Source organism: Lycorma delicatula, chromosome 10 (assembly GCF_047948215.1).
Source record: "Lycorma delicatula isolate Av1 chromosome 10, ASM4794821v1, whole genome shotgun sequence".
Lineage (NCBI taxonomy): Eukaryota > Metazoa > Arthropoda > Insecta > Hemiptera > Fulgoridae > Lycorma > Lycorma delicatula.
The window spans coordinates 24,095,685-24,119,435 of NC_134464.1; the positions used below are offsets into that span (position 1 = coordinate 24,095,685).

The window sequence follows — 23,751 nt, forward strand, 5'->3', positions numbered from 1 at the left end:
AAACCATTATTACGGTTAACTGTAATAAAAACAGTATTAAGTTATTGATATCGAGTCGGTAATATATGTACGTAGTAAAGATAAATAATGATAAAACCCCGTTGCAAGTAAAGAATATTACATTATTAGTTAAGTTTTCTAATTAGTTCACCAATTTACAAAAAAATTCTAACTGAACTCAATTGCCTGACCTTTCCACAAAGTAAAGAATATTTATGAGAGTACCCGGACGTGTGTTTGGTGAACGAAAACTGCCACATTTTAAAAGAGTATTATTACTTTAATTAAAGCAGTACTTTTTTTTTTTTTTTTTTTTTTTTAACCTCCGGATCCACCGTTAGCCATTCTTCAGAGGATGAAGCTGAATGATTTGTAGCGTGTGTGAAAATGCCATGCCTGACCGGGATTCGAACCCGGGACCTCCGGATGAAAGGCTGATACGCTACCACTCGCGCCACGGAGACCGGCAAATAAAGCAGTACTACAAACACCAAAATACACGTCGTATTTTCCCGAATTAGATCGATAAAACTTCAGTCCATTTAACCGAAGATTATAATATAATTGTTAAATTAATTAAATAATTGTTATAATTAAAAAATAACTCGAAAGAAAAGTCCTGCAAGTTATTAAGAGAAAACAACGAAAGAAATATTACTCTTCGAAAGAATCTTTAAAATAATGTAGGTTTTTCAATTCAACTTCTATATCTATATTTGTACTGTCCAAGCAAAACCTAAGAACCACTGAACCGAATGATAAAACTTTCCGCGAAACAAAACCTCGATAGTAAAACTAAAGAGCAAGAATTCTTCAAATTAAAAACATTAACCGTTTGACTCTATATTACACATCCTAGTTAAAATGAAAACTAATAATAACCAACAGTCTACGTAATGCATTATCGTTGTCACGTTTTACCATTAAACGGTATCTAATACGTGTGCTTCATTGTTCCAATCCCCATAAAAATGACAGATTCTTCAACTGAAAACTAAGATTCTAACACTAAGATTCTTGAACTGAAAAAGATAGATAAAAAAAATTATATAATAATAAAAAAAAAACGATTGCCTCAGAACTTAAAATTAGATTACTTATTCGGTCGGGTCCGGCGAATCTTATCAACTAATCACCAATTCTTAATTAACTTCTTTACTTACGATCAGCTTCATCACATAGCGAGATGATTCCGTTAATTAACTGCCAAAATCATAACGGTTTTAAGCGACCTGACAAGAATTAAAACTTAATTCTTAAAGTTTAAATCGCCATCGTCGAGAATAATATGCATTCGTGCCAAAATTACAAAAAGTTAGTAGATAAGCGGTTTGCCGTCAACAACTTTACCGAGTCGAACGAACTGCTGCATATCGCTTACTCTACTGAAATTCAGGGAATATTACGTTCTAAGAGCGACTTCATTAGATTCACCAGAGGGACCGATTAAAAAGAAATACTCTCAGAAAAGACATTTTTTTACTATTCCCATATGTACCTCACATGTTTGATATGCATCCCTAATAAAAACTGGGTCGGACACATAAAAAAATTATATGCAGACCTCAACCACACCTTATGCTGTGCCTACTATCGTCATCGCAACTGCTTTATGCGGCAGACAGCGAATAAAATTGTACTATCGATCACAAAAAATACTCCCACAAATCATATTTATTAATCAAATAATTAAACTTTTCTCTATTTTTTTATTCCATCACTTCAGTAGTTATTATCGCTACCGTTCTGAAAGGAAATAACAGAAAATGAATAATTCGACAGTTTATATATACCGATCATTTATCATTCGAATACTGAGCAATTGAGTTTAATCGTCGAGTTTAGTCGTACGGCGGTACGACTAAACTTAATTCGCCCTCGTTTCGTTCACGCTAACTTTCACAAATATTTTCGTCTCCAGAATTACCAACGATTATGTCAATCGTGCTTCACAGACGATGAATTAGTTATTAATTGTTATAATATTATTGTAAATCGATTACTTTATCGCACGTATTTATCCATTATTATTTTGTAATGTGTCCAACATATTTATGTAAATACTTTTATCGAAGCGACTATATCTTTAGTAAACATTTTTTATTCAACCTCAGTTTTTTTCAATTTAACCACCCTCCCGCCGTATCCTGTCTATGAGATTTAAATTCGGATAATATAAAGGAAATCAACAAGTTTGTCCGTATTGTTTCCATTAGCGAGTGGAACTTAATTTTTTTATACAGTCATCGTATTCTGATTTTACCCTGCAACGGCTGCAGCATTTATTTGTCCGTCGCTTAACAGCTTCACCCCCTCCACCACACCCCACACCACCATGCCGATACATTTTGGACGGAATAATTGGAAATTAGCTACGTTTGAACCCGTTTCACAAAATTATCTCGACGGTTCATTAGATTTAGTCGCCGTACATACTGCCTGCTTTTCAAATCAACGTATCGGAAACAAATTTTGTTCCAGCCTGAGTGCGAATAATGATAGCTGCTTTTTTTCCGCTTTCGAGTAATTTTTATCCCTCGGTAATGTTTTTCACCCGTTCTTTTTGTTTGTCACGTAACAAAAAAGAACATACAATTCATTTAGATAAATAATACGCCTCTAAAATTTCCCTACAGTCGGTAATCGTTTTAAATAATGAATTCGTTTACTTTATTTCCAAATCTTAAATATTAATAATTTTTAGCTGCCGCCTACCGATTAAATCCTAAACATGGTCCTCAAACCTGTTTCACTCCATAACAAATCCATAGCGTTTCAGTTATTAAGGCGATTTAATCGGAGTTGATTGTTCTGATGTGAAATTATTTATACCAAAAAATTAATATTTGATACGGTAGCAAATTTAAAAAAATATATATGTGAATAAAATTAGTAAAAAAAAAAACAGTAATTATAAATTAAACCAAAAATGTATACTTTAACGACACACACGCGCGCGCATATTGCATAAGAAATTAAATCGAACGGTTTGCAATTTGGACATGTACAAAAGTTTATAGGCTATAAATTTATTATTATTGTCAGATCCGTATGATTCATAACACCGAGTGAGAATATACTGCCTACTAGAAGATTATTATGCAGCAGACGACAACAGATGCTGTACTTAAAAGGACAAATCGTTCGTTAAAACTTCGGTAAACTGGCGTCGAAGCATACAAATGATAAAAACGAGTAAAATTTCCTAAAATAGATCGGACAATATATAAATAATAAATATTGTAAAAAAAAATAAATGAATCTGCCAAGGAGAAAAATTTTGTTAATTAGCAGTACTCTATACAGGTACACGGTTAATAAAACAAAATTGGAAAACAAAAACAAGCTTACAGCCGCCCGTTTACAAATATTTTATTAAAAAATTTAAAACAATGTGAAAAAAAATAATAAAACATACGAAACGGTACAAATCGAATACGTCTAATAGAGTTTGTACAGGTGTACAATAACTTTCCGTGAATGGAAAACTAACATTTTTTATGAAAACCATTTTTATTTATATGATATTCTATACATAATTATCATTGTTTTGAAAACACACTTCGATGCATATCCTCCACTGCTTAAGAACACCGTAACCCATAAGTTTCCGTACATAGGAAAAACAAACTTTTTTTTATATGTAGGCCCTGCTGTATCACGAGAAGAAATAAATCATAAATCATATCAAGGAACTTATCACCAAGATGATTACTGTTTCGTATCTTTTCCTGATACACCATGGCCTTCATAAAAGAAATGTTTACTTTCCCTCTGTACGGAAAGCTCTATTTTAAGGGACACCCGTAAAATAAAAGTAAATACAACTGTTGTCGTTTTAGGTATCCTCAATAGAAAGCTTAAAATTAGCTAAAAACCACAGCTTCAAACTCGCTCATTACACGTCTTTTTTCTCCCCTCCCCTCCGAATAGTTCGCCTCGGAACACGTTATATCATTTACTTATTTGCGGTTGTTTTCTTTTTCCGTTTTTCTATCTGTCCAGGACCTCTTTATTCTTTCTGATATTTCTTTCCTTCGTTCTTCAAAAAGATCACCTCTGTTGTTCTTGCGTTTTGGCGCTTTTTGGAAACGTTTAATTTCATTTTTTAATATTATCTTTAAAATTTCTCTCTAATAATTTCTACTGTTATTTTCAGTTCTTTTAGATTTTCTTGGACTTGTACAAACCGTTTGCCATCGGTTCTTTTACTTTAGAATAAATTTAAAAAAAATTGTTCAGTCAATTTACTGTTATTCGTTTCAAATAAATGGGAGTAAAATGCAATTCGTCTTTTTCCTCATCGTATCTGATAATGTTTCATTTTTAGAATAAAGTTTGTTATTTGGAATTAATTTTACCGGATTATTTTGAAATTTAGAACCTAAGTTTTCTTATAATTTCCCTTTCTTTTTTTCTAGATTTTCTAGTAGACCTTGGTTGCACAACAGTGCAACCCGGTTTCTCCCGCATAAAGTGCTTCCGGCTTTATCACAATTTTATAGTATCGAAATTTTGAGTTCCCGGATAAAGACTGTTCGTTATATGTTTTTTTTTTTATCCCTCTGGAAGGCTAATTCCATTATATTAGCTTTAATTTTTAACGCTTTTTTTTCTAAAGAATTCCAACTGATCCATTCTCCTAGATATTTGATAATTTCTAATTTTTTTAAAATTATTTATACTAAGGAAATTCGTTTAAGGAGTTCGTTTTCTCAAACGTGTTTCTTTTAATCCCACTTTAGCAGTTTGTTTTTCTAATTCTTTAATCTCTTGTTTAGCTACATTCCAGTTTTTAGCTAATAATGCCATATCATCAGCGAAAGCGTAAGTTAATCTTTAGTTCCCAATCTTAATCCACTATTTTTGTCTACAATTTTGTTCCATTCTCTAACTACTTTTTCAAGAGCACAGTTAAAATATAGTGGAGAAAGTCCATCTCCTTGTCTTACACCGGTTTCGATGGGAAAAGGACAGATAACAATTTTCACAAAATTTTATTTTTGAGTATGTGTTGGTTAATGTTGCTTTGATTAAGTCTGCCGTTTGTTATCTAAACCTACATCTGTTAATGTTGAAAAAATGATGTTCTTTCTACCTCATCGTATACGTTTTGAAAATCAATAAAAGTTATACGTTCTATTTTGACATTTACAATACTCCATAGTTTTTTGAGATTACAAGATTTGCTCTGTGCAAGATGTGTTTTTCCTAAATTTACCCGGACATTCACCCAGTTGAAGTTCGGCACGATTAAGAATGACTTGTTTTTCTTGACTTCTTTTATCTGTTTACCAACTTCTTTTCGGAACTTAAGGAAATTTTGTTTATTTTCCTCATTTTTGGTGGAGTTCCACTTTTGCCAGGGTTTTGTCTTATATTTATATAATCGTCGCATTCTGACGTCCATCACGCGTGTTTTTTTAACTCTTTTACGTGATACAACACACTGCTTTTTGCATTACTTTGGTTTTAATGTTTTCCCACCTTTCGTGCATCAAGTCTTCTGTTAATTTTGAAAATTCTTCGGCATTTTATTAATTTCTCGGGATCAATCATTTTAGTCTTCCGTATGTTAGATTTCTTTTGTTTTGGGAATTACTTTAATTTTATTTTCGAGAGGTAGTGATCTGAATTTAAATTAGCTCTCAATACTTTTAATATTTTGAATGTCTTTTTGTCAAAATCTTTTTATAGCTGCATTATCAAGTTGAAATTCTCTTAAGTGGAAATATACGACGGGATAAATAAAATTGTAACAATAAAGATACAATGGCATTACCCATAAAAATCATAAATAGATTTTTTTTATGAATTTCTTTCGTATTCTTTTTTTAGTAATTAAATCAGTTATATTAAACTATATTAAAAATAATTACCACTAATTATTACTATTTACCACTCCGCCGACCTCAGTAAAGTCTCCACTTTTCATTCGAGAGGTCCTAGGTGCGAATACCCATTAGGCATTTTAATCCAACCGTAGAATTAAAAATTTAATTCATCATTAAAACAAAAAAAGGAGTTCGAATAGCTGTAGTTACCGGAAAGAGAAAAAAATAAATTATTATTCCTTCATTTTTAATTCGACTGTTTTATGTACGAGTATGTTATTTCCACGGTATCTAATAATTAACGATCGAAACGACTATTAAACTTCCGTTTTTAATTAAAACACATTATTCATGGTTTTTGAGCGAGTTCTTATGTTCCAATTAAAAACCAAATAGAAAAACTATGACGAAAGTATTTGCATAAACAAATCTTTTAAATTTGACTTTATTTTTTCTCCAGTTCTATAAATTGTTACAACAGCTACTTACTTGAAATTAAAATTAATATTCGTAAGCTTATTCGAATACAATAGCCAAATAGAATTTAAAAAATTTGAAATAGTAAATAAAATTTTTAATCAAAAGAAATAAGTAAAAAGTAAAAAAGCCTATACGTTATAAAATCTTAAAAACTTACCGCACTTATTTTTGTTAAAGAGCAAATTTATCGCCACTTGGAGTGACCTTTTTGTTACCAATAAACGACAAAGAGTAAGCAATTTATACGTAGACTACGAGTTAACGTTTACAGTATTTACGTATTACAAAAAATGGAACTTCCAAGTAAAATTACGATTAAAAAATGTAGTTATGATAAAAACTTCTTCAATTCTTTTATAAAGACCATCCTGAGCAGGTAAACACACAAACAACAAAAAACTGTTGTAACAGGGAAATCGGAACTCCCGATTAAAATTTCAAAATTATTTACAGCGAAAATCGTTTAAAATGTAATGATATTTAAAGTTGTTCTTATGATATTAAAAAGATTTCTATCCTCGTTGGGGTTACCGATACAAAAAATCAAAAACATTTCTGAACAAGAGCCATTACGAACTCTGCCGGTTTTAATATTTAAAACTCCACGTAAAAATGTATGAGCGAGAAAATATTCCTACCGACAAAACCACGGTAAATTAAGGGTGTTTAATCAAAATTTTCTAAGTCGTCTTAAACGAAAATTCAAGTGATACACAAACGTTTCATTTTGTTTTCTTTAAAAACAAACGAGGAAGAGATAAAATATTCTCTTTTTAAAAAACCCTACTAGATAACTATCCGTCATTTTTAAATGAAAAGTACTCCACCGTTTTTAATAAATATATGGAACCCATCCACACATAATAAGAATAATTTTACGAATAAAAACAAAAATTCCATTTTATGAACATGACAATCAGTTTTACTTATCATATTGGAACAGATTTACATTACGGAGATAATTATATTCAATATTAAAGGGTTTTATGCACCATATTACGACCAAAGGTACGGATTTGCGATATAAAGTTAATTTACCAATGATGAAACCGCTAAATAAAGCAACGCAACGAAAATGAAAGAAAAAAATAAGTCCGTCCGGTAGACTACAGAGTAATATAAACGACTAAACAGTATTCTTAGTTCGCTATTATAAACTTAACGGCACCTAATCTAAAAATAATCACTACTATTCGTGACCAAAGCGGACGGCCCGTCTGCTTTGTATAACAAGAATGGAGAACAAGTTTGAAAAATAATACAAAGAAAAAAACAGCTAAACTCGATTTAAAAAGTGGTTTAGGGAGAAAACAGGCAAAAACCTTACTCACCATTAACTTAAATTTATACACACGCATACACTTTTATTATTATAATATTCATATAATACGATCGTCCCGCTGGGAAAACAAAAAACCGATCTCCTCACGCCCTGGCGAATACGGAACACACGGAACAATTTGCAGCTAGTAACATCCCACAAATTAAAAAGGATATGAAGTAAGGACTTATTTCCGGCGACCTTAGTCAAGTGCAGTAAACGCGCATCCAGTTGTCCCGTGATCATCGATGTTAAAGCTGCGTTGGGTTCAGTTCCACTGCAGTATTTATTTGCGGTTAATGGCCGTAGCACCAGTCGATTCCGTGTAAAATACAATATGACTCGGTACGCGATAGTAAATATGCCGTTTTAATGAATAAAATAACTTCTATCAAACGTCACAACAGTGTTCGTTATAGAGATAGTTTAATAACTAACCCGACCTGCTGGACAGCATCAGCGATTCAATTGAAGTGCAGCATCTTTGTTCGATCCGGTTACAGGAATAACGGTCGGCAAAATAACAAACATGCTAAACGAGGAATAATATTAATATTCCCTTTCGAAATATCAAACGATGTATACAAGAATTCCCAATTTAATTATCATCTTTTGTTTCTTTTTTAAACCGTGGGTGCCTTTAAAATTTTAAACAAGAATCAGAAGGTCCGTTCAAAATTCTAAAAAAAGTTTTATACCGACGTCCTTATAAATCTGGGCGTTTTTATATGCTAATTAAGTTAATAAAATTAACTCGGAACGAATAAATGTCACAAAGGAAATCAATTTTTCATTTATAAGGGAACGGAGGTTCCCTTCAATTTAAGTCATAATTTAAGTCATCCGCGCAAAATAACTGCCGTTATTGAATAATTATTATTTTTATACCGAGGAATATTAGTGTAGCTTTTAAACGCGTGCAAACAAAATAACAAAACACGAAACGTGAACAAGGGCCTTGACACACGACATTATTTTAACAGACAGGACCGATTAAAAAATGTTGGCTCGAGCACAAAAACGGAATTGTAACGCGTGACGTAAGTTATCCAACATTGAAACAAAGCGCGGGGTTCAGCTTCAGCATGAACAGCGTTCGCGCGCAGTCAAAGAACAATTTTACTAATAAAAATAAGTACTTGTCCGTCCAAAACTTAAGAGCGGAGGAAAATTTTCTAAAACGTAGCAGAAGCAACAAGTAAAAAGGTTTTAAAACACAATATTCCATATTAGTAACATTCAATCGCAGCTGCATGTAATGATTTTTTTAATGATACTGTACACGGTTTTTCATAAACCCTTGTACAATTCACCCTTTTTTCAAAAAACAGTGTCTTAAGACACAGTACCATTTTTTTTTAAATGATCCCACAATTATCTTGAACTTAAAAATCCCTACTATACTTCGAATGAAAAAACTTTTTCCATGAAAATTAGACACCGATTAAAATAAACTCAACGGTAGCTTTTAGCTCGGGGTAAAACAATTACTTGTTAAATAATAAAATAAACCTCTAGTAGAAATTCATGCTAAACCGGGTTATATTCCAATAGTTTACTTTGATTTGCCACAGACCTCTAAGGGTATGGGTGGGTGCTATTTTAGAAATTTGTTCTCGGGGTAGTTCTTTAATTTTTGGAGGAAAGTAGTGTTTGTTGACGGTTAACCGGATTAAAGAAGAAAAAAAGGTTGATCGGTAACATGCCAGCCCGATTTAGAATAAAAATGCTCCGATTTCCCGATGTTGCTGGCGGTACTGAAAGCCCTCAATCTACCTACTCTATAGATGAAGTTTGTTTCTCCACCGTGGGGTGACACCTAAGAGAAGGCCATTCTTTCTCACCGTCCGATTCTTTTGCTCGTCCTCGATCCTTTCTTTCCCGTTTTAGGTCCCCGTTAGATCCTTCCCGAGGACGACGGGACGTGCAGACCCGTACATCTCGATAACGATAATCACAAAAGGGATCCGGTTGGGGGAAGACCAGCGCTTATATACCGAATAAACCGGAGAGAGTAAATCGCTTCTAAAATACAACACAAATAATACAAAGATCAAAAAGGTACAATATCTTAATCCGTCATACGACGTAATCTCGCTAGATTAACGACGGCGCCGTGAAGTCGAATAGATAAAATGTATTAAAATATTTGAATAAAATATCTCGAGAATTTAATAGAAAAAAATAAAAATGTTTATCAAATTCAAGGCGATAAGATAAAATTTTCATTATAAATTTATACAATTCGTATAAAAATTTATATTGCACGATTCTTAAAAGACCGAACACGATTTTCAATTCGGCATTTTCACTACATACAGATAAATGAAAACCGTTCGGTCAGCGGGGAAAAAGTTATGATATAAAAATTACAAGAATATCGATAAAACTGAAAACAGGGAAACAACCTAAAGAGAAATGTTAACGGAATCCAAAAATAAACACCGTTTAAATAAAGCAAAACGAAATAAAAATATAAAATAATTTAAAAAAATAAACCCAATACACTACAGAAATAGCGAACAGGTAGATATAAACATCCTAGGATAAAGAAAGATGATTTTGTGAAAGATTAATTAAAATCAATCTATCGAACAAAAATACTTACATCACGGAAACTAAGGAGGAATGACAGCACGCGCGCGCTTCTATAAATAAAATTATGTGCGCAGTATGATGTAGGCGAGTGCAGCTGCAAAGAAAAAAGATTTGATCGGATCGAACACGAAATGCTCACGCATACATCCTACGAATTATTATAACGTACGAACGCTATACCGCATGTACGTAACGGTAAACAGAATTTTGGCACTAAACCTTTAACCGATATAATAGCATACGTGTAACGTTCAACGATGTGCCAGAAATATCTCGCCGGGTTTTTTCTTATTTGTTTATAAATACCGTACTGTATACTAAGGTATATTGAATATTCTAAACGCAGACTACACACGGTTAGAATTTAAAATAAACATACGATATTTAATAAATATAATGTAAAGCTATGTAATTCATTTTTTATAGAGTGCAAATAATAAAAACACCGAACGGTCAAAATCTTCAAATATTAATGGGACCTCAACCCTCCTCACCGGGCATCAAAGGCCGGTTTCCCCGCTCCGCTCTAAACATTATAACATAAAAACTGAATTTAAGAAAAAATAACTTTTTTTAGAAAACTCCGAATATTTTTAAAATTTTGTATTTTGATTCCTCCCTCTTCTTTCGGGCTGCCTTCAGTAGCCTGGTTCTTAAGAATGTCTAGCGCTTAAAATACCTACTTCAGCGAGATTGTGAACCAAACCGAATACATTAATTAAACACATACAATAATAACACTATTCAAATGTTGCAAAAGATTTAATAGATACACCCATGAATCGACAATACTTCGTCCGATACACTCAAAGCTGACGAAGACATTTCAGATTTTTTAATAAAACACACAGCTATGTTTTACAGCACCTACATGGAAAGGAACGACCGATCGGACATTACCATACACCTCTAGTTTTCGAGAAAACGAGTAGTTCCTTTGACAATCATGACCGTGTTCTTTATCGGCTATAATTTTTGGAGAAAAGAATTTTTTTTCGACATCATTTAGATCGATCGATGCGAAATCGTTCATCAATAACGCATTTCTGTCATCCGGGTAAAAACCTTCCCGATCTCTTGAAATATTGCGGGCGGGACGATTCTCGTGTTGCGATACCTCCGGAAGAACACCGTCCTTTCTCACACTACTATTACTGTGAGTGAAGAGGCCCTTAATTTTTTATGAAAACAAATATTTTTTACAGTTCGGTAAGATCTACAAAAAAACGATCCTCAAGAACAATCAACATAATTTGGAAAAATTACTCGATTAATTTATCTAACGGTCTACTTAGAGAAGGTCGCGTAGAGAAAAATTATACAGTAAATAGTAATTTTTTTTTTGGCGTCAAACGTAAAAATCCATTGCATAACATTATTTATAATTCGTTTCGTAAAATTATTTTTACAGCCACCAAAAATACTACCCCGGGACGTTTTTCTCCAAACTTAGATACGGGTGACTTTTAAAACGCAACGTAAACCTTTTCTTTTTATTATGTGCCATAATAAAGGTAAAAAATCAAATTAAACCGAGATCACCCGATATCGTTTATATTAAATCGATTACATATTGATTCATTTACCACAAACTTGCGCAAACGAATACGATACCGAAATATTGTAATGCGAGAAGAATGCCGCGCCTGATACGATCCGGAAACCTTCCGGATGGAAACCTAGATGCTACGTACGAGTAGTACCGTTTCGCCATGCCAAGACTGCTAACTAACGTGTTCCCGGCAAGAATTATCGGACAGAGGAAAAAATTTCCGCTTAATAAAACGATCCACCTATCGAAAATAAATTCAGCACAACAATTTATGATGTTTCATTAAAATAATTTTGGTAGATAATTTGCTTCAAGAAAATGAAATAGATTTTAATGTAATCCTTTACAGAAACGAGCCTTCACCGACAATAGCTGCGAACAATTCAGTTTAAATTTTCCTTTTTGAATATTGAACTTGAAATGAAATTTTCAAAACTTTGTTTTATGTTTTTCAATGCGATGTAGATTATACGTTTTTAAAATAATAATAGATCTATTACAGTAAATGATACCGCTTGGTTTCTTTCGGTAAATTTTATCATCACATATCGTAAAAGTTATACTTAGATCTAACACAGAATCTAATTTCAGTAAAAGGTTTCTTACGAAAATTAAACTGCTTTTTAATTCAGTTACGAATCCGCAATATTAAAAAGCACTAACCAGTAACTATGCAGCACTTTTTTTATAGTTTTCGTACATATACAAATGTTGGATTTCATTCAAGATCACCAATATTTTGAGCACTTAACTCTTTGCTGAACACAGCTACGATAAATTATTATCAGGATTTTATACATGCATATATCATGAGCAGAATGTAATAGAATAAAATCTTAACTAAATTCTTTACAAACCTAAACAAGTGCATCTTATCACAATGTTACAGTCACACCTTACATTTCCATCGGCAAAACACTTCAACTTACCTGCAACAAACAATAAGAAATGCATTATAAAAACAAAAAAAAACACAGTTATCACAATTAAGTACAAAGAAGTGTGTTTATGCAATCAGAAATACTTGTATATGTGAATATTATGAAATTGACATCAAACAATAAGGTGTGTCCATACTCGTACCTCCATCAACTATACGATACAGTTTATACGTACAGCAATCCGATATAATTTACTTTTACTATAAGGATGTATTATGGTAGTAAAATAATACAAATAGAAGAATAAATAACTAAATATTTTCACAACCTAGCTTTTCCTATGCACATTTTAAACAAGTTGTACGTAGGTACGCGATTTTATAAATTCGTTCATTGTCAGACAGGGGATAAATTAAGCAAAGGCGTAAGATGACTAATCTTAGATTCCAGAACAGTGAGCGCAAAAACGTTTCTTTAAAAGAATATTTATCTCGCGAAAATGTTTGTAAATGCATGACAAAATAATTTTTTTCTCACCCATTCCTTTCTATTCTGTCCTTATTTCTCAGCTTCCTACATCTTACACTCCAGATTATCAGTTTCATATATTTTACCCTTTGTCTTTTTTAACTGGTTTTTATTCTGAACAATTAATTCTAGGATTTTACTTCTAACCCTGAATACGTTAGTATAAGGTTGTCCCGAAAGTAAATGAACCGATTTAAAATGTATCAGATTCGTTCGAATTAACAACTTATCTTCGAAGAACGACCACTGGAAAGTCACACAGCTGTTCTTACGTTGTTTCATCGTAAAAATATCAGAAATCGTTTGTCGTAAGCGTTCTTGATTAATCGGTTACAATTTTTTGTGCGTTTCTTCCTGAAACGATGACCCTTCGATTAGAGGAAAAAGTAGAAATCGTAGCGAGGTATACGGGCTCATAGGAAAGATGCAGAAACGCGAAAATATTTTTTTCGCCAGAAATTCTCGAATTGAAAGCGCAATGTGAGCCGGTACACCGTCACGGTCCGGTATCAAATCTATTGCGAGGTCCATTTGGACTCGCGTTGATTATTCTCTTTTTTAACACAATCTTCGTTTATTTTCAAATTGAACTCCCCCCCCCCCCTCCGCGAGCAACAAATTCATATCTCATTTAACCTACTCCGTTCCGATTTCAGCGAAAACAACTATGGATAACCAAATGATCTTATTTAAATTTTTCATCCCTCGACTACAATTCAGTCTAAAAATATTTATTTTTGTTCCACTACTGAAGTATTATAATAAGAGTAATAAAAAAATGAGCAAGCTCGATTGACTAGTAACGGAATACTTAATTCATACATTTCATTCGTCTATCAGGGGAAGTCTTTAGTAACACTTAATTGTGTTTGTATGTTCATAAGTATTATAATTATTTATTTGAATTATATTTTTATTGAGTTTACATATTTTTTTTTAATACAAAACTTTAATAATACTGCACTTTCGATTTTCATTACTATCTATACATACAATTACCCAAGTGCAACGATAAGGAAGATGAAATGGCCGTAATTATTTTTATTTATTATTTTTTTAAAGCGCCGAAAAAAGGTGATAAATATCCAGATGAATTAATAATAATACATTTAAATCGACACACAATTTGCATTCCGATAACATTTACATAAAATCTAAAAATATTTTTCTTGTTAATCACGCAGCAGTTTTTGGAAATTAGAAAAATATGTAGTCACCATTCTATTCGAATGTGTATATTAACTAACTAAATTTATAACATTTTTTTTTTAAAGAGGGTTCTGTTTCTCTCCCACCTTACACAGTGGTCGTTTCTGGACCAATAAGTAGGTCGCGGACTACATAACACCGCTCAAAGCGATAAAGCTACATTTTTAATAACAACACACTTTTAGATGTTCACAATTTCATTTCGTCGATCTATTCGTTCGAATAACGTAGAATTAAACATAAAAATTACAATAATATAATTTTTAATCGAATGTTAAACTCGATAACCGATCATCGTACTCTATTATCGATAAAAGAATAAAATTTAACACATAGCCCGACATCTACGACGTTCCTTATTTCAAAGAAGTAAATTTTAAAGTAAAAAAAAAAAATATTTTAATCTGCATTCAGTAACGATTCTTTTTATATGACGATATATGACTATCAAATTGTTTTCCTAAAATCTTTCAAAGTTAAGTTTTCTGTCCGTAAGACCGTAGGACTCACCCACCGGGTCGATCTAATGGTGAACGCGTCTTCCCAAATCAGCTGATTTGGAAGTGGAGAGTTCCAGCGTTCAAGTCCTAGTAAAGCCAGCTATTTTTACACAGACTTGAATACTAGATCGTGGATACCGGTGTTCTTTGGTGGTTGGGTTTTCAATTAACCACACATCTCAGGTACGGTCGAACTGAGAATGTACAAGACTACACTTCATTCACACTCATACATATCATCCTTTGAAGTATTATCTAAACGGTAGTTACCGGAGGCTAAACAGGAAAAAGAAAGAAAGAACACCGTAGGACTCGTAATAAAACTACAACGATTGTTGTATGAAGGAAATAAACGCATTCCAAATATATGAAAAAAGTTAATTTAATGACAGACAAAATTTTTAACATTTCACTAGTATGCTTCCTTCCCCAGTAAAAATAAAAAGCTAAAATGGAATCACATAATTTATCAACTACACTGCCGGAAAAAAAACTGTCCAGCGCGTGCGCGTAAAGCCCTAGGATTGGGATTTTTATCGATTACCGGATAAGAAATAATATCCTGATTAGGTCTACCGGCACAGCCATCGCGATTGAACCGCACAAATTTCGAAGAGGCTGATATTGTAACGAAACGCGCTTTGGTTCCCGCAACCTCGCAAGATTCGCTAGTCGAAACCGATCAAGGATAAGAACAAAAGTAAGCGATACGAAAGGTCAAGAATGAGAATTTATAAATCAACATGTCAGCGACATTGCGTCTATCGACTCAAATTTACAATATTAGCACTCCTCATTCAATTTTATAAATAGAATTTTAAATTAATTAGAATAGTAAAACGGTGTTTTTAAAGTATTATAAATAAATCCAGCGGGCAGCAATTTAAACTTTCATAATATTCGAAGAAAAATACTAAAACCACTTTTACTTCCCCACACAATACTTAATAATATTATAACTTTTAAGAGAAGGGAAACAAAGGAACTACCGGGGGAGAAGGTAATGATTTTGCTCTATGTAAATTTTTCTATCGGTCTAAATAAATAAAAATGTCGACGTATGTTGTGGTATATGTTGAATGAATGCGATGCATACTATTTCAAAATTTTAAACATTCCATTCTGTAAAAAATTCAGTAAATATGAACTGAAGATTAATAATAACAATATTCTTACCAGAGTATATTGTACAGATCAATATCTGGCACAGTAAAATGTTCACATAAGAATTCCTTATTAAGTGAGAACCACATCCGTTACACAAATTCTTTAACAGACTTCAGTAAACGGTAGATAAAAAATTAATGAGTTATTCTATAATTAAAAAAAAAATCGGAATTTTAAAATATCAGTGTGTATTCTATTTGTAGAAAAGATTATTAAAAAAAAACCTAACTGCGTAATTCCTGATAATTACGAATGTGTATAATAAAGCAAAACAAGCCGCATGACATCATTCCTATGCACACATACGACAAAAAATAAAAACGAATAAGAAAACACTGACTGACCTCCAACATACCATTCTTGTTTATAATGAGAAGATAAGAAGTTGTACAAACGCATTACTCCATCGATGATCAAACAAAAAAGAGAGCGAGATGATATACGAGCGAGCGATAAGCATAGACAGGCGCTTTCGCATCATTTCTACAATGCAAAACCGGGATTTAAGGTATGAATGATAAATCATACGAAGTCCTTCAAATAACTGTTGAGAGTGGCTTGTTTCAGAAAAAAATTCCGATGAAAGCAATCACACCTTCGGTATGAATTTTTCTACGCTTAAATTTAATGAAGCGTGTCGAACCAAATATACGCAATTGAATACGGTATGTATTTATTATATTCACGACTATAAACATTTACAGAAAAATAATGAACGTTCATAATACAAATTCGTGAAATACGTTCTTGCGTAATTCAATATTGTAGTAATTGATCAATATTTAATCTTTTAACGTGGCACTGAAATAGAACCAATTATCGGGCCATAATATTATATAATCGTACTCCACATGACATTAAATTAATGATCTTCAATAGATTTAAATTGAGAATAAAACGTTTGCTGTAACTCAATGTAATCTATTCCTATAACAATATTTAAACTCTCAACTGAAGTGATTGAATGATGAATACATATGTACACACACACACACATATATATATATATATATATATATATATATATAAGTATCAAATTTGTTTATTCCTGTATAATTGTTTTACAGTAATTGAAGAAAGCTGATAAACATGGGGAAAAATAATCAATTTTCGCCTCTATTGTAATTTGTAATGTAATTTCAGAAAGAAAAAAAAATTACTGTTAAACTAAAGATTTTGCCGGTCGTTTAAGTACTTAAAATAATTTCCCAAAACTAGGTTACAATGTTCGCTATTTGATCGGTTATAAACCTTGCTATTTATGAAATGGCTAATTCGCGCTGAAAGATCTGCACCGTTTTAGAATCAAAATTTTAATTAATTATGGGACGGAAAAAATATCGTGGATTAAAAAATATCGTTAGGAATATTGATAGTCTCCTGAACAAGTAATGGGAATCATGACAGGCTCGAGAGAGGACTGGGACCTATGTGTAAGCTGTTTCCAGGGAGTCCTCTCTAAAAATATGGATTGGGTGGTGTACGGTTCGAGGGGATCGGTGGTGGGCAGCGGGGTCCAACAGGATCGCTGGAAGCCGCCTCTCGAGGACGATACCGGGTGAACCCGAGGTCACGGGTGGTGATGATGCGAAACCTAATGGTCGTTCCATCACCACTTCGTGAATGGGGGAGGGTTTTTACTGGGTCCCCGCCTTCAGCGGGAAATCCCACACACCCACCAGTCCGGGCAACAAATTATGACATTTTAAAACAATAAAAAATGTTCTCAGACGGTTCATAAAAAAAAACCGAGCGGTCCTTTAAAAAGAGGCTCTTATCGTGACGCACTGAATTATTCATTACAGAGAAAAATTACCTCTATAAAACAATTTATCCACTTTGATATTAATTTATTCATTATGCAGATATCGTTAAATACGCCAGATTTGAGAATTAATTTTAGTTTTCATTCAAAAAATGTTCGTTATATTAAAACCTTTAATTAAAATTTTAAAATAAGAATTCCATTTCGATTATAACCGACTGAAAACTATACAATGAACTTTTTCGAGTCGAAGTACAGAAGGAATAAGCAATTTAACAGTGAGGTCACGGTAGTAATTTTCTGAGAGGGAAATTCTTAAAACGAGTACTTAATATACGCAATTCGGAGAAAAATCACAGATCCTTCAGCCCAACAGACTCATACAATGAGCCATTTTTTCACAATCAAATTGCACCGTCAAAGTCCTAAAATTAATATTTTGATATTAAAATGCTTATAAATTTACACAAACAGTCCATTCAAAATCAGTACACAATTGTTTTATAAGCCTACTCTTTTGTGAACAAATTAATTTTTTTCCAAGCTTTATAAAAATTTTAGGAAATTAACAATTGATAAAAAAAAGAAAACGTGGCAAATATTTTTTTTTATAGCGCAATAATGTTACATATATCGGATTAAATTTTCGAACATAAAAAACACCGTCTGCAGAAGATATATTCTTGACGATTCATAAGTCGTTCAACCGGAAGACGTTGTTGTATATGTAAAAATTAACAAAATGGTCTGTGGATTATCAAGGTTAATAAAAGACAATAACTGTAACAAAATTAAAGTAATACAAAATATTTGCAACTGATCCAAACGGATGAATCAGGCTACATACAATTACACACAACTGCTTAACTTCATAGAAAGCCATTGACACCATTTTTTTTTTTTTTTACAGATGCACCAAACCTAGCAGAAACGAGGCGCTTTGCGATGATGGAGTGAAACGTTGCCCGCACTGAATATCTACAACTCATTCTTGATTTTTTTTTTCAAATTTGAATCTAGAGTTCCAAGAATTATCTGTTCCTAGAATAAAGTTGAATAGCAAATTTCTCCAGCAGTATAAATAGAAGAAAAAAACCATTGAAAATTCGTATAGATATCGTCAACCGTTCAAGACTTTATTAACAAGAGATGTGTCCCAACTCCCTAGGAACGGTAAAAAGGACTTAAAAAAAATCTATATTACGTCACCGACATACATTCTCTCGAAAAGTGTTCACACTTTCACAGCAATCAAGTCCCTGCAGCAAGTTTCTAAATATCGCATCAGTATTCACGCGTATCGTTTATTTATTACGTTAGGAAAAACTCAGCCTTAAATGCAAGTTGTTCAAAATTTACAGTACAGAAAAGATCATCGTCATTATTTATCATAAGATACTAGCACAATCATTTTTACAAATAAACGAGAAAAGTAAATTAAACGAGGGTAGGCTTTTCCTAATTGTGCGCAGTTTATTACATTCACTGGCCCAAGATACATGTTAAAAAACAATAATTTTCAAAATTTTATGTAAAAGATTATTTTAATAAAAAAAGGCATCTTTTAATAAAAAAAGAGCGGACACTCCGCTCTTCGCTTCTTCTATTCTCCGACTCTGGAGAAAATATTTTGCTTAGAATTGATCCCCAAACAAAATCTTCATAAAAAAATCAAAAGTGGATCGCAGAAAAGGCAAGGTATGCCCTGGAATTTACCTAGTTTCTATTTCATATTTATAGAATAATTAAAAAATAAATATTAACTTAAAAATGTCCCCGAACCCAAAATTCTAGTTTTGAATTTGTCGCAAACCGTTTGATTCACGTACGAAAACGTCCAGGAAGGAAAAATTATTTTTATGAAAAACTTCATGTAGCAGAAGAGTATACCAAATCTAGTATCAAAAACTGAACTTGCATATCCTTTTACAAAAAGAGAAAAAAAGACGTAAAGAACAGAAAATACGTCAAATACATTTTGATAATTTAACATATTTCTAACGCCTCCCTCTATGAATCATGAGACCTTGTCGTTGGTGAGGGGGCTAGAGTCCTCAGTGATACATACCTGGACCGAAGGTGCAACCATATCGGAGAGGTATCTGTTGAGAACCAGACTAGGGAATAATTACTGAAAGAGGGCAGCAGCTCTTTCAGTAGTTATTAAGGCCGTAGGTCAGGACGACTTAAACTTTCATATCAACATCACTCAGTCCTCTGAGTACTGCGCAGATGAAAGCAATGGAAAACTACAGCTGATTTTTTTCCAAGTAAATGTAGCTCTCTGCATTTTCATATAGCAATGATGGAGGCGCCTTCCTTGGTAAAATACTCCGGAGGTAAACTAGTCCCCCGTTCGGATCTCCGGGTGAGGACTACTAAGGAAGGGGTCACCAGAAAATTAAAAAAGAACATTTTACGAGTGGGAGCGTGGAATGTTAGAAGTTTAAAAAAGGTTGGTGGGTTAGAAAATTTAAATAGGGAAATGGATAGAATAAATGTAGATGTAGTAGGAATTAGTGAGGTTCGGTGGGAAGAGGAAAACAACTTTTGTACAGGTGAATTAAGAATAATTAACTCAGCTTCAAATAATGGGCAGGCAGGAGTAGGTTTCGTGATGAACAAGAAGATAGGGAGGAGAGTGGAGTATTTCAAAACGCATAGCGATAGAATCATTGTAAAAAGGATAAAATCAAAACCTAAACCGACAACGATTGTTAACGTCTATATGCCTGCAAGCGCTCATGAGGATGATGAGGTAGAGTGTGTATACGAAGAAATTGATGAAGCAATTAAAAACATAAAAAGAGATGAAAATTTAATAATAGTTGGAGATTGGAATGCAAGCCTTGGAAAAGGCAAGGAAGGAAATATAGTGGATGAATACGGGCTGGGAAAAAGGAATGAAAGAGGGGACCGACTTAGAGAGTTTTGCACGAAGTATAATTTAGTAATTGCCAACGCCCAATTTAAAAATCATAATAGAAGAATATACACTTGGAAAAAGCAAGGCGATACTGCAAGGTATCAAAAAGATTATATCATGGTTAAGCAAAGATTTAGAAATCAACACGTTGACTGCAAAACTTATCCTGAAGCAGACATTGATAGCGACCATAATTTAGTGATAATGAAATGTTGATTGGGGTTTAAAAACCTGAAGAAAAGGTGTCAGATGAATCGGTGGAATTTAGAGAAGCTTGAGGAAGAGGAGGTAAAGAAGATTTTTGAGGAGGACATCGCAAGAGTTCTGAGTAAAAAAGATAAGGTAGAAAATGTAGAAGAAGGATGGGAGAATGTTAAAAAGGAAATTCTTAAAACAGCAGAAGCGAACTTAGGTAACTAGTAAAAGAGAACTGGTAGAAAACCTTGGGTTTCAGACGATATATATATATTGCAGCTGATGGATGAACGTAGAAAATATAAAAATGCTAGTGATGAAGAAAGTAAAAGGAACTATCGACAATTAAAAAATGCTATAAACAGGAAGTGCAAACTAGCGAAAGAAGAGTGGATTAAAGAAAAGTGTTCACAAGTGGAAAGAGAAATGAACATTGGTAAAATAGACGGAGCATACAGGAAAGTTAAGGAAAATTTTGGGGTACATAAATTAAAATCCAATAATGTGTTAAACAAAGATGGTACACCAATATATAATACGAAAGGTAAAGCCGATAGATGGGTGGAATATATTGAAGACTTATACGGAGGAAATAAATTAGAAAATGGTGTTATAGAGGAAGAAGAGGAAGTTGAGGAGGATGAAATGGGAGAAACAATACTAAGATCTGAATTTAAGAGAGCATTAAAAGAGTTAAATGGCAGAAAGGTTCCTGGAATAGACGGAATACCTGTAGAATTACTGCGTAGTGCAGGTGAGGAAGCGATTGATAGATTATACAAACTGGTGTGTAATATTTATGAAAAAGGGGAAGTTCCGTCAGACTTCAAAAAAAGTGTTGATACCAAAGAAAGCAGGAGCAGATAAATGTGAAGAATACAGAACAATTAGCTTAACTAGAAGCAATTTTAACGCTTAGATTATTAGTAGAAGGAGGATTAAAAAAAAACAAGCCAACATACTTGGCATTTCTAGACCTAGAAAAGGCATTCGATAACGTAGACTGGAATAAAATGTTCAGCATTTAAAAAAAAAACTAGGGTTCATATGCAGAGATAGAAGAACAATTGCTAACATTTACAGGAACCAAACAACAACAGTAATAATTGAAGAACATAAGAAAGAAGCCGTAATAAGAAAGGGAGTCCGACAAGTATGTTCCCTATCCCCGTTACTTTTTAATCTTTACATAGAACTAGCAGTTAATGATGTTAAAGAACATTTAGATTCGGAGTAACAGTACAAGGTGAAAAGATAAAGATGCTACGATCTGCTGATGATATAGTAATTCTAGCTGAGAGTAAAAAGGATTTAGAAGAAACAATGAATGGCATGGATGAAGTCCTACGAAAGAACTACCGCATGAAAATAAGCAAGAACAAAACGAAGGTAATGAAATGTAGTAGAAATAACGAAGATGGACCACTGAATGTGAAAATAGGAGGAGAAAAGATTACGGAGGTAGAATAATTTTGTTATTTGGGAAGTAGAATTACTAAAGATGGACGAAGCAGGAGCGACATAAAATGACGAATAGCACAGGCGAAACGAGCCTTCAGTCAGAAATATAATTTGTTTACACCAAAAATTAATTTAAATGTCAGAAAAAGATTTTTGAAAGTACGTTTGGAGTGTCGCTTTACATGGAAGTGAAACTTGGACGATCGGAGTATCTGAAAAGAAAAGATTAGAAACTTTTGAAATGTGGTGCTATAGGAGAATGTTAAAAATCAGATGGGTGGATAAAGTGACAAATGAAGAGGTGTTGCGACAAATAGATGAAGAAAAAAGCATTTGGAAAAATGTAGCTAAAAGAAGAGACAGACTTATAGGCCACATATTAAGGCACCCTGGAATAGTCGCTTTAATATTAGAGGGACAGGTAGAAGGAAAAAATTGTGGAGGCAGGCAACGTTTGGAATATGTAAAACAAATTTTTAGGGATGGAGGATGTAGGGGGTATACCGAAATGAAACGACTAGCACTAGATAAGGAATTTTGGAGAGCTGCATCAAACCAGTCAAATGACTGAAGACAAAAAAAAACGTCTAACGCCTTATTACGAAGAAATAAGTCAATGGAAAACAAAACAAAATCATATTCCTGTTTGATACAATATATTGGGCGACCGACACAGAAGTGTCGGTCGCCCAATATTATATAGCTATTATACAATATTTTTCTATTTTTTTAATTCGTACACGGTTCGTTAAAACGGCAACACAAGAAGAATAAATAAGTAAAGATATGGGGAACCTATTATAATCCATATAAGCTTTGGCGACAACACGTCTGCTTTCAGCAATAACTAGGTCACTCAATTCTGCACAACTCATTTCACTTCGTTGCCGGCACTGTGGCTGTTGCCGCTTTGTTATCTTCTTCAAAAGCTTAGCAATATTGTAACAGTATCTGTAAATTATAGATACGATTTCACGATGAGCTGAATAATAAAATAATTACAATTAAAACGGATAAACGAGGAGTAAAAGTTTTGTTAATTAAATAAAAACTACAATAATATAAATAACGAAAATTTAGAAAAACCGCCTTCACTTTCATGCAAATCATAAAAAAAGGTTATAAAATGAATTACATACGTAATTAATTTTTGATTTAAAAAAAATACACATTCATTTCGATTTTATGAGGTGATAACAGTTTTATGAACGTACATTGTTCATATTATATTTATTGAATTTTATTGGCCTAATAACCGAATAGATAATTACTGCATGAAAATAAACAACAAAAGCTGAAGTTACACATCCTTTTTATAAGCAGAAAAAAAAAAG

At 32.9% G+C, this 23,751-nt stretch overlaps 1 protein-coding gene across 6 annotated transcripts in view; it reads right to left on the bottom strand.

The window, feature by feature from the left end:
- Positions 1-23,751, bottom strand: part of beta-Spec (spectrin beta chain) — a 216,123-nt gene that overhangs the window by 150,311 nt on the left and 42,061 nt on the right. The window contains exon 2 of one of the 6 annotated variants that reach the window (XM_075377174.1): positions 12,643-12,714. The exons of the other annotated variants lie outside the window; for them this stretch is intronic. The gene's annotated coding sequence lies outside the window, so the exon portion shown is untranslated. The remainder of the gene's footprint in view (positions 1-12,642; positions 12,715-23,751) is intronic. 6 annotated transcript variants of the gene reach the window in all.